The 13960-nt window shown below is 32.5% G+C and overlaps 1 long non-coding RNA gene across 1 annotated transcript in view; it reads right to left on the minus strand.

Moving 5' to 3' along the window:
• Positions 1-13960, minus strand: part of LOC144659723 (uncharacterized) — a 31725-nt gene that overhangs the window by 3524 nt on the left and 14241 nt on the right. The window contains exon 2 of the long non-coding RNA XR_013571950.1: positions 8-89. This is a non-coding gene — a long non-coding RNA (uncharacterized LOC144659723). The remainder of the gene's footprint in view (positions 1-7; positions 90-13960) is intronic.

Below are 13960 nucleotides of genomic sequence, written 5' to 3' on the forward strand. Positions count from 1 at the left end.
AATTTACCTTTAGACACAGATGATTGTAGAATCTTGAAAAGCCTCTCTTGTAATCACCGTCGAAGGCGAATGAATCTGCGAGACACGGTCTGTTTTTAAAAACAACATCCAACAAATTAGCATATTTATTCATGTCATGGTTTAGTACTTCAGCACGGATGTACACCCACCTCAGGAAACGTATAGAAACAATCACTGGAACATGAAAAGCAACTTCATGCATGAAACCATGGTGAATGATTGTTATGCTTTTTAGCACAATCAACATTCTTTTACGTAATGATATAGTTTTTATTTTCGCAAGAATGCTCTTTCTCGGATCTTTCTAGAGTAGGTAGACACTTACGTGCTCAGAATAACGCCTGCTCATACTCGTTTATTTCCCCCTATCTCGCTGGAACCTCTATTTTACAATTCGTAAACAAAACCACTATTGTTTCCAAGGGCTATATTATAGAGGCAGTGGCCTGTTAGTTTTTGTGGGACGATTAAATGCAGAGGGCCACACAACGTTAGGAAGACTATGGCACAATTGTTGTCGGATCTCACGTAGCTTGGAGATGCATGTACTAGAACTCACTCGAGGTGTATAAAACAGTAATTTTAAATGCACGGCTAGTACGACGACACTTGTGTTGGACAATTTATTTGGCCGATATTTCGACTAGTCAACTAGTCTTCTACAGGGCCAGAGCTGGAGTGAGATAAAACTTAACGGCTCCTAAAATTTAAATAATAAAATAATTTAAATAATTTAAATTTTAGGAGCCGTTAAGTTTTATCTCACTCCAGCTCTGGCCCTGTAGAAGACTAGTTGACTAGTCGAAATATCGGCCAAATAAATTGTCCAACACAAGTGTCGTCGTACTAGCCGTGCATTTAAAATTACTGTGTTAGTTTTTGTTATAAGAGCCAATTACATCGAAATGACATATCTCGTTCCAAGAGGTTGTGGGCGACCATAGAACGTACGTGTTCCTAACCGTTTGCAACTCAATTCAATTCAACCACTTATGTTTTCGAAGTCATCTGCCTATAGCTCCTTTAACGTTTGGCTGAATCAAGAAAACTGAGCTCGATCGAGGGCTTGGAATTTATTTTACGCGTCAGGAAAGCTTCAAGCATTTAAGTAGTAATGTACTACACTCTGAGGCAAATTTGCCTTAGAGATATAGTACATCACTACTTCCAGTGCTGGATACAAAATATGGGACAAAAATGGATTCAAATATTGGAATCAAATATTAGAATCAAAAACTGAAATTCAAACCCTAGAAAACCAAGCCTGTAAAACCAAGCCTGAAAAACCAACCCTAACTCAACCCTAGGTTCAAAATAAAAAAAAAAACTTCTTATACTCTTTTTTAAACTTTTTTTATACTGCGTTCGAATGGGATTGCCTTATATGGGTCCACTTGCTACCCAGACTGTACTCTTTTTTACATTGCTCACAAAACCATCGTGTATTTCGCATATAACGGGCTTTTGTGCGCCTTATAGCTTTCATTTTGTCTTCTTTGGTAAACCATCTCTGGTATCGGGCATTAACAATATTATCATTCCAAAACATCAATTGTTATATATTAATAACACAATATATTAATTTCTTATATCATTAATAGTGCGTTTAAACAAGCCTTGATATCATAACTGAAATATCAATCTGGAAAACCAAGCGAAGCCGAGTTTTATGCTGTTTTTATTATCATGGTAAATCTCTTGTACTGAATATCTGTTGTGAATTGTCTTCTAAAACGATTATGATTTTTGTTATTTTTGAATTCATTTTTTCTTTTTCAAGGTCGGATAATACACTGTTTAAATCATTGTAAATGTTACATAGGTATTTGCTTGTTTCATTTTCTTCATTTAATAATTTTGTTAATGGCTTGCAATGTCCATCTTCCTTTAGTTTTTTATCTAAATATACTAAAGTGTCTAAATTTTCATATACCAAATCTCCGAGTTTTGATAATTCTTTTAATGTTACGATATACTTCAGTGTGTTTATTGCGTCATCAGACATATTTTTGAATGTATTTGCTTTGAAACATATTTTCTTTAAATTTTCCATGTTTATTTTCATGTTTGTCATTTATCTATATATATAGTGTATGTTTTTATTTTTATGCGTTTTTTCATGAATCTCTTATACTCTTTTTTAAAAATCTTGCATCTTAGTGCGTTTAAAACAAACCTCGTTGACATAATGAAAATCAAAACCTAAGATTATAACCTAGGATAAACAGATGAGTTTGTCTTTAATATCCATAAGGATATGTTTCTATACAGCTATCCGATATGTATTTTATTGCGCGCTTGTCATATCCAAAGGTGTATACCTTTTCCTCATATTTGTTAACAATTTGTTTATTCTGTCTGGTTATCTTTTTTTCATTTATTACATCCAACCAATGTTTTTTACCTTTTTTTGTAGTTATGTAATCAACTGTTATAATACAACTATTTTCTAAGCATTCAACTGTCATTTCTTTAATTAAATTAGATTTAAAAAATTCATTTTTTGTATTAATATATTCAGACCATGTTGCTAGTCTTATAGGTGAACTATTCATGTAAATTGTTGCTAAAACATCTTCTCTTATTAAATCATATTTTTCAACATCTGTTAATTCTTCGTATGACATTTATTATATGTATGGTATATGTTTTATATTATTTTACAGTGCGTTTAAATATATTTTGAAACTTTCCTTATTTGTATCATTTTTTTATACATTATTGTACTTCTATCACTTTCCCAGCTCTTGTTGTTTTTTTTCATTTAGTGCATCCAACCAATGTTTTTTACCTTTTTTTGTAGTTACGTAATCAACTGTTATAATACAACTATTTTCTAAGCATTCAACTGTCATTTCTTTAATTAAATTTGATTTAGTTAAAGTTTGATAGATTGTATTAATATAATCAGAGTCTGTTAATTGTTTTATAGGTGAACTATTCATGAAAATCGTTTCAAAAACATCTTTTCTTATTAAATCATATTTTTTTTCATTTGTTAATTCTTTGTATGACATTTATTATATATATATTATATGTTTTAATTTTTAAAATAGATTGATTGAATTACACGTGAATCTCTATCTTCTTTCATTCATTTGAATCAAATCATGGTTTCATAACTTGATTCAAATCTTATTATTTGCTCCGTGGGTATTGGTATTTCCATTATATAATAGATAATAGAAATTATATTTTTTGTTTATAGTGCGTTTAAATATGTTGTAAATCTTTCATTGGAATCCAGCTGTTAAAGTCATCACTGTATCCCTTCCATTTGACAAGAGCCTGTTTCTTTTTGTAGTCTCTACGGATCACTTTATCAATTCTGAATACATCCTGTTTTGCTTTTAATAATTCAGGTTCATAAAAGCTTCCTTGTATGTCTTCATTATTGAGATCTTTCAATTTGTATGTAATGGGATTAGTATGTTGGATCTTAGTAATTACGAACATTTCTTCACTCCAATTCGGTGTATAACCCTTATCGAAAACAATTCGTTTATACTTAGATATTCGGACCTTGTCACCAACCTTAAATTTTGGTTTAGCTGATAATGGCTCCATATCACCGTATAGGTTAAAGTAAACAGTTCCTTCATTCTTTTTCTTTGAAGCTTCTGTGGGTGTCATTTTGATAGAGCTATGTTTTGTATTATTATATTCTTTTACTATTTTTGGAAGTATTTCAAGATACTGTGTATTACCTTGAATAGTAAACTGTTTGTACATTTTATTTTTCAAAGTTCTATTAAATCTCTCAATAACAACAGCTTTACCTTCATTAAAAGTGGAATACATGTTAATATCATTTTGCTTTAGCCATTCCTTGAATGTTTTGTTATAAAATTCAGATCCCTTATCGACCCAGACATATTCAGGTTTACGCTTGTCATTAATGACAATATTGTTGAAAGCGTTAGTTATTGATGCACCTTTCTTATCTTTCAATTGTATAGCCCAAGCAAATTTACTGAATACGTCAATTATAGTCAATAGATATTTATAACCTTTATTCCATTTTGAAAGTTTATCCATAAAAACTAAATCAGCAGACCATATCTCGTCAATTCCATTTGATATTACTCTTCTAGTTTTAAATTTTCGTCTGATTGGTTTATGTAACTCATCGGCTAATTGTTGAGACCAATCATTTTTACTCAACGCCGTTTTCCGTTTTTCGGCTTCTTTTTTTTTATACCCAATCCGATTTTTCTTTTACTAGCGATTAAAGCTTGTACCCCTGTTGTTCCCCACGGACGGTCTTTAAATGGTATTTTTGATATTCTCTTAAGCATAAGATCATCTGCCTTATGTTTATCAGCTAGTGATTTTGAATTACTGTAGTCAATATCATGCTGTTGACATATGCTATCAAGATTGTTTATTGGATCTCTATATTTAGGATCGTTAGAAGCTAATCTTTCTTCTAATTTAGTACCAGGTCCACAATAATTATACTTTTTGCCTGTAGGTGTTCTCATGTGTAGTTCTCCAAGTTTTGATAAGTGTTTTTGAATATCAAGACCCTTACCCTTTTTATAGTAATCAACATTGTCTTTTACACCTTTGAGAGCTTGCCCTGCTAAAAGTCTTGCCATTGAAGCAAAGCTAGGTGATGGAGTTATGAAATTAGATGCTACATAGGCTATTTTATCAACAGTAGAAGGGCCTTTTCGTCTTGCAAGAGCTCCACCACTATGACTTTTTATGAATTTACTCTTCTTTTTACCGCAAATATAACAATTTGATTTTTCCATAAGACGGCCATTCTTTGCTTTGACTTTTTTAGAATTCATAGACTCAGTATTCTTTTTACATGAAACACAGTATGACTTACACATATATATATACATTAGATATTTAATCGCAGTATGTGTTTCGCCATTTTTTAGATTTCTTATCCCAAATAGTAGCAGAGCATGACGGATCTTGATGCTCACTTGGGGATGTCCAGAACTTTTTTGAAAATAATCCATTTTTATTGTTAAAAGCCCCTTTAGCAATTTCACCACTCCAGTATTTATCAAACAATTTTTTATCACCTCCGGTAGCGCCCATGATGAAAGATGCTACGTCTTGAGCTTGTTGAAACCCCGGAATCTTATCGCCGATCTTTTTGTTGATGGTTTGACCAACTCCCCGACCTTGTGTCTTTTTTTTATTGCTTACAAAACGGGTTTTAACGCTTTTACATTCAGAGCAAATGCATCTCATCATAAGTCGCCCATTTTTGGTTTGAACATATTTTTCACTTTCTGGTACGCATTCTGTCTGTTTTTTCTGCTTTACGCAATACGATTTAACCATTATATATATAAGTTATATATTTCTGAAATAATGTTGAATGAATTTCTCATTCTTCATTGTGTCATATATGTCAAACACTTCCAACAAATTAGAATACGTATTCCCATGGTTCATCTCATTCAAAAAGTATAAACAGAAGTATCCGCATGTGGTTGTATTTATATTCTGTATCTGATTGTTTTGATGTAGCAATGTTAAATTCTTCTTTTTTGCGTGATCGACTATTTTTTGAAATGGAGGCATACCAAAACTATCAAAATAATTGATTACCTTATCTTTTACATAAGTTGCAACCCAATGACTACCACTCAGATATGACGGTTGGAGATTGTAAATGAATATTCCTAATTTGTGATTATGTGGCACAGTCTCGTCTCTCATTAGTACATTTTTTATCGGTATATTCAAATATAAACACCAGTTTATTAAATCAAAATTACTCATTGGTATATTCTTATGGAATGTTGGCTTTCTTACTTTCTTTTCGGTTTTAAGATCTTTTTTTTTGGAAGCACCAATCCACCTGTTCTAAGAAATTTATCATATTCATCCCAAGAACCAATGAATGGTGGCGGTGTGTAAGCTAATACATCTTTCTTACTTGGTAGTCTAATATTTCCCCCATCCTTCTTTGAAGTGTTATCAGTTGTTGATTTGTTAGTTGTTGACCTTCTTGATCTTGTTTTTGTTTTCGGAGCACTAATTCCAATCATTGGAAAACCAATTCGCGGTGCCCCATGACCGACCCTAATGACCTTTCGAATTTGTGTCTTCGAGATGTTTAAATCAGATCCAACACCTAACTTCTTAGCCTTATTCAATTTATTGATTTGTCGTTGAGTTAGCATTAAACTGTCATTGCCAGTCATATCTGAATTGTTTAAGCGAATAGTGATCTCACTTTTATTTCTATAAGCAGTCAAAAGCTTCCTTCGCTGTCCTTCTGACAGATTCACTTTATGAGAGTGATAAGTTGTCATTACTTGTATATATATTATATGTTATATAATTTCTTGTTTATAAAACGTATACAAAATAGAATGGTTTATACATAATATTCAATTGATTGATTTATACAATAACCAGCTCATTCCCCACCTTGTCAATGACGATTGTCTCATCATAAAGAACGATGGCATGGACGTTGAAAGGACTATCTCCCGCACTATTAGCGTTTAGTTTATATCTGAAGATCAACTGCTTTGGGTCTCTAGTTACTCGCTCTGCTTGATATGATAAATCAAAAAAGATAATAGGATAGAGAGAGTTGTAATTTGCCAAGTTGAGTTGTGTACCGCTGTTGTAATCATTCTTTCTCATACCATAAGACATCAAATCATTGAAGATCCTAACTTTGGACTCACTATCATATTCGGTCTCAGGATAAAACACTCCGTTGCCGTATTCCAATCGGCATGTTGTCAAATAACTACCATTCCCACGGTCAAGATTGATATTGTAGGTATCAAATTCATAGGGATTTTCATCTGCATTGTTTGATTTAGCTCGTTGTAGATATACAAAGATAGCCTTAACATTATCAATACTGGATGAGATCTGGAAGAATCCACTGCTATTCGTTGGTGCGGAAACCTCATACATTTCGCGCATATACGTCCAAGTTTTCTTTACCAAGAAGGAACTAACAAACTTATCATATAGGCTGTCCTTTGGAGTCAATTTTGGGACCCATAGAAGGAATCTATTAAGGACCACTCGTCTATCAGCTACATCATCGGCCTTTTTAAGTAATTCGGCGTCATTCTGTAACTGTATATTGAATTGGAGTTGCATTGGGAGTAACATTCGACCTTCCAGCTCTTCAAAGAAACTGTAACGATTTAGAGGTATAACAACATTGACATCATTGAGACCTGTCGTCAAAAGTCGCCTAGCCTCAAACCCTGCATTCTGATTAGCATTTGCTATCCTATGGTCGGTATCTAGATACCAAAGACTATTTTTTGCTACTGAGCGACTAAAATCGTCACTATATTCGAGGAGGTTCTTAACGAAAGTAACTTTATGGAGATTATCGGTATCATAAACGATTTTTCCTGCTGATTTAATCATCATGTGGGCAATCAATGAATGTGCTCCATTAATAACTGTGATACGATTTGCCCCCGTGGTTGCTCCATCAGCTAACATTTGCACCTGAAATTGTACCTCGAAATACGCATTATACCAATCGTAGAATGAACTTCTATCGTTAATCGTGAACTTATAGCCGTTTTTAAGTTGGTGCTGACCGTTAGCTGGGACTCGAATAACATCATCGAGTTGAAATCGAACCAACTCATATCTCTGTAAGTATTCACTTGTTCTGAAAGACATTATATTATTATGTTATATAATTTTGCAATTATGTACCAATTTTTTTAATCATTTTATTCATTTTACTCAACGCCTTCTTTTTACACCTGATCCTGATATTAATCTATTAATGATCATATCAGTACTTTCATTTTTCTGTTGGTGTCTGACAGGTGAGGCATTTACTTTCTGTAAGATTGGGGATAGTGCCTTTTGCCCAGCATTCCCCTTCCTCATATTCCTAAGCCTTTCCATTATAAGGTCTCCGGCTTTTTCTGATGCCCTTTTACCCAGTTTATCACCTGCATGAGAAATACCTGATTTTATCGCCTTCTTACCTAAGGGCTTGACAATTTTTTTAACAACAGACGACATAACACTCTTCATCGGTTTGAAAATGTTATCAACGATAATTCCTGACCCTTTGTGCTTATATACAAATTTACCAAATTTTGGATGGTAAAACCTCTTGAATTCATATGGTTTCATTATATACTATTATGTTATATTATTCTATCCTTTTCAAAATTAATGAAAAAGACGTATCCGCTCCATTCAGGTTAATTAACCGTCTCTTCCCATCTGTGATGTATATTCGAATGCTACTTATCTGTTGCTTATTAACAGGGTTATATGTGACCCTACGAGGCTCGATTGTAAACGAATAACTCGGCTGTAGTACGCTGGTCGAAAAGGTATAAATGATATCCGACTCTTCACCATCGACTAAAGAAGTATTGACTAGATCGCAATGTATATTTAATATATCGGTATCTTGGCTTAGATTTGGGACTCTTGGTCCAATATTAACCGCATCCTTTAATACCTTTTTATCAAACCCTATAAGGTCGTTGAAATTGCTATGCGTCAAATCAAGTTGATAATTTTGAGATAAAGTGATTGTTACTCGGAATGTTGTTGAATCAAAATCAATAGAGATGGGATATATAGGGTTATCATCATCTCCCGTCTTAGTAATCTCTTTAATATATTCATCAAATTCAGAATAATTCCAAACACCTGCAGGAAAAGTTATATCTTCAAATTTATTCCCATTATCAGAACTATATTTAATGAGCTGATTACCATATGAGGGATTTACATTAAACCATGTAAATGACATGTTAATAATACGATTGAGGCCTATCATATATTGGTAATTGCTATCCAATGTTATAGGCCTGTTGAATTTAGTTGTAAAATTTTCAGGAGTGTTATTCCCTTGATTTTTAACACTATATGATGATAATACTAACTCACGATCCATATATATAATACAGTTACATAAATTAGACTTTAAAGTACAGATTATATATCTGTTTATATTGTTGTTTATTTATAGTAGACCTTTTTAAAAGTGTGTCTAATATAGCGACTCCCATATTTCGCATTTTAACTGATGTGTTTCCTGCGTTTATTGAACCGATGATCAATTCCAATTTTTTGAGAAGCTGTTTTACATCGTTAAAAAATATAACATTTCCACCTTTCTGTTTTTTTCGAATACCAGAACCTTTTATCGTTTTGGCTTTACTTTCGTAATGTTTTATGTAGTCATTTAATGCAACTCTTGCATTGTTTATTCTCTTATTTTTAATCTGTCTTTCCGCTTCAGATATAGTTCCCCTATTATATTCTTTAGTAACATTCGCCTTGAAACCTTTCAATTGTCTCCGTTTATATTTGGCTTTCTCTAAAATCTTATTAAGATAGTTCTTGGTTTTCTTTGGTGTCATTTCAGGCTGATCTAATTTCATTTGCACTACATCATAATCGTCGATACCAACGTCATCTAGTATTTCACTTACTTCATCATCAGCATCTAAAGCATAATCAATTTCATCCTCATCGTATTCAGGAGGTAATTCATCTACATATTCAGGATAATATTGGGGATCAACATAAATCTCCTTATTTCCTTCTAAAAGATCTTTTAAAGATTCTTCATATGTTGGTGGTTTCGGTACAATCTGTTTTTCATTTTGTGGCATTACAGGCTCATCAAATAAATTATCTACGTCCATATCCTCAAAAGGATCAACTTCAGGATAGTAATCTGGAGCTTCCATTTCACCTCTCATCCCCTTTTTGACACGATTTTTGGGTACTTTTGCTATCTGCAAATTACTTTTAATTACATCATCTAATTTACTTGTCACTGGTTTGAATACCTTCGAAAATGACTCTTGGCTTGTCTGCTGACCGATATTATTTTGTGTGATTGCATTTTTAACATAATTGATTTTATCGCCCAAATCAGATTTACTCTTTGCAAGCTCTTTCCATCTAAGTAAACTCATTTTATTTTATATTATTACGTTACATAAAAAATGAAAATTGAATATAAAAATCAACATTTAACATAGCGTTTAACACCTTGATGTACACCGTGTTGAACACCTTGTTGAACTGAAAATAATATACCCATATAATATAATGAGAATACCGAATTATGACACTGAAGACGATATGGCCTCAAACTTTAGACAACTATACGATTTCATGCCAAATCAACGTTTCCGGATGCTGATTTCATCACCATCAGGCGGAGGTAAATCAAACCTTTTACTTGATATGATATATCGGCTATTGTTTTATGATAAAATATATTTGTATGGGAAAAATCTTCAACAATCAAAATATCAACATCTTTTCAATACCTTTGAACCCCTTAATCAAGAGGCTGGTTATTCTGTTATTGAAGCAAGTAATGATAAAATAATACCGCTTGATAAAATATCAGATGAAGGCCAAAAACTAGTCATCTTTGACGATTATCTCAATACGGGATCAAAAAATGATAGCGAAATACGCAACTATTTTACAAATTCAAGAAATAAAAATTGCAGTTGCATTTATTTATCTCAAAGCTATTATAATACCGATAAAACAATCAGATTAAATTGTACTCATCACTGTATTTTCGAATTCCCATCTAATAATGAACAAGGAATGATTTGCAGAGAACTTGGAATCAGTAAAAACGACTATCTCAAAGCAACTGCAGACCCATTTAGCTTTTTATATATTGATAAGCCACGAAAATTCGTAACTAAGAATTTCAATGAAAAAATATAATATAATATAACTGATTGATATAATATGAGTTACTCAAACGGTTTATTACAATCAAATAACACTAATATTACACCAATTAAAGGCCCTCGAGGTGAAAAGGGTGACCCAGGAGTCGGCTTTGATGTTACGCCTGAAGGTAATTTCAATTTGAACAAAAAGAGAGTAATAGGGCTAAAAACGCCTGATGACGTTGCGATCGATGATTCAATTGAAAATTATTCAAGGGATCTCGAGACGGCCGTAAATAAACGATATCTTAACCAATTCTTCCTTAAAAAGAACAGAAATGAAACAGTGTTTGATTGTGCCGGCCTTTCATTGCAAAATACCGAAGTGTATTATCCAAGTTTATATAACGATCGATCTGTACCAAACGTAGGCTATGTTAGTGTTGAGGATAACAAAGTAAGGACTGAAATTGATACCAAACTTGCTACTAAGGCTGACAAATCGTACGCTGATAATACATATTTAACGAAGAAATCAGGAGGTGTCTTAGCTCAAAGCCTTCAAAACAAAGCAGACAAATCGTACGTTGATAACAGTTTTTTAAAGAAGGTCGTAGGACGCGTTTTGACTCAAAAAATTCTTAGCAAGCTTGATATTCACGGTAGTAACATGATGCAGGCAAATCTCCATATGGGTGGGTATAATATAACCCATCTAAAAACCCCAACCAATGATACAGACGCTGTAACCAAAAAATATATGCTTGATCATGTTGATAGCAGTCATATAACTTCCGTTGGTCAAGAAAACACGTTTGCCCATATAATGACCGATAGTATCAATCAATTAAGCGAGGAAGATGATATCGAGTTAGGCAGTTTAATCGATCATCCGAATTCATACCATAAGATCAATACTAAAGTTGTAGACAGTAAGCTGGTACTTGACAGCAATAAAGGCTACTACTCAAGCAGATTAGGTATCAATGTATATAGTTTACCAATCAATCGATACACAATGGTTTTCGAGCTATTTTTTCCAGCTGAAATAGATCATGATAGTCTAGATATCGATATTGTATCATCAATCGACAACATCGACAAATCAACTACGCGAGTTTATGATGGATATAGTCGAACAATAGCACAAATTAATAAATATCAGCAACATCCTAATAATTATCTCTATGTTGATATCGTTTTAAAGATGAAATCAGGGAACGCATATGTCCCAAAATTACAAACATATATCGTGATTTATGGAATAAAAGGTTATCAGAGTAACGTTGATCCTAGGATATACGATCAGCTATATTATGTTGAAAATGATAGAATAGCTTTCAATGCATCAATTGATATGAAAACAAAGGCTATTTATGGTATTAAACCAGCTACTACTAATGACCAAGCTGTTAATTATGAACAGTTAAAACATTTTCGGGACAATTTGAAGTCTGATCTTGAATTAAAAATAGATAAAAAAAGAAACATCAGCTATTACCATAAAATTTTCGAGTATTTTTATAATCTAACGGATCCATCTGAATTCATCATGGCAGATAGTAACGGTGCTGTAGTGTCTGGATTAAATGGTAATCTTGTCTTTAATCCCACAAAATTGTTAGAAGATTTTGATCCAAAAAACGGCTTTATGAGTGGTTTCGAAATTAATTTAAATGAAAATGTCACTGAATCCGATTTTCCATGGGTGAAATTAGAGTCTAATCAGTTATCACTCGATTATGATTTAGATGTATCTTATGAGCAAATTAGAGATGTTTACATAGGTGTTTATTTGAATCTCTGGTATACTAAAATAGGTAATCAATTTAGAATCGGTATTTGTAACAACGGCATTAGTCTCGATAAAATTTTCTCGGGGTATACGCTGAATGCATCTAGCCTTCAAATTTCTTCAGGTTACTATATACAAAGAATCGGTTTTAGTAAAACAGCAATATCAGTAAATAGTAAAGAGTATCACAAAGTCCAGTTCATAGACAAAGCGAAAGGAATTTTCTTTGAATAAATTGCTTAATTGTATAAACAATATATATATATATGAAAGCTGTAGATTTAATACATGAGATACTAAAAAGTATTGAACGATTGATCCAAAATATCAGGAAATTATATAACAGAATAAAAAATAGAAAATCGAATGAACGAAACATTGTATAATCATATAACATATAAGAAGATATATGATGAATTTTAATCACATATCCAACAAATTATCAGAAGATAGAGTGAAGGAATTGAAGGACCTGTATAATAATTACCACCGATTACAGACATGTTATAAATGGAAGTATAAGAAATTGAAACGTGTTTATCTGTCTCTGCAGATGTCCTCCATTGGCTTGACTGTCATAGGTACTGTTGTTGGTAGTATCACTCTTAATCCTATTGTTATAGGTTGTTTAACAGGATCGGGTGTTTTGATTCATGGTTATATAACAAAGAGTAACATATCTGACAAAGTGAATAAATGCAAATTTGCATACACAAGTTATGAGAAAGTTTGTATACAGATAAAATGCTTCTTGAGAGGCTTACCATCAGACGAAAATGCTTTTCTGACCGATCTAAAAGTGCTTGACGACATAGTAATTGATCAATGCCCCACTGTAGATGAATATGTTAAAAAATATTATAAAAAATTCACTTCAGAATAATCTTCATAATCTCATCAAATTTCAACAATAAAATCTCACCCCAATACCGATCATTAAACGCTAGTGTTTTTTTTGATTCAGTAACACAGATGAAATTGTATGGTATACCGAGCATTTTAAACAGCTGTCTTATAATATATTTCGTTGAGATCATCCTCTTTCTTCTTTTATTTATAGATGGAAGAATAGTATCGATCTCATGAAACACTTTGTAAATCTTATCGCGATGATTATGAGACAATTGAACTCCATTTTTAATACATAAATCGTTTAAAACATTCTCAATATGGTATTTACGATGATAGATGCTTTTACGCCATATTTTGTGTCTGTTCTCGTAAAAATCGAAATACTCATTGTAATAAATAGAACCATGAACCAAACCGCAATTAATACAAACATTAATACCGTTTTGATTTGACATATCCTGCTTACTACAGCATGGCTCAACATCCTTGTTACCTTCTATCAATAGTTGATCGCATAAAGGGCATATAGTTTCTTTTAAAATTTTTAATTCATCGTGGATTTCAGAATTACAAACCATTATATATATAACACACATAACTTCACGGCACAGCTGTTTTGGCAGTAAATTTTAGAGTAAAC

This window comes from Oculina patagonica, chromosome 7 (genome assembly GCF_052425735.1).
Source record: "Oculina patagonica isolate OP01 chromosome 7, crgOcupat, whole genome shotgun sequence".
NCBI lineage: Eukaryota > Metazoa > Cnidaria > Anthozoa > Scleractinia > Oculinidae > Oculina > Oculina patagonica.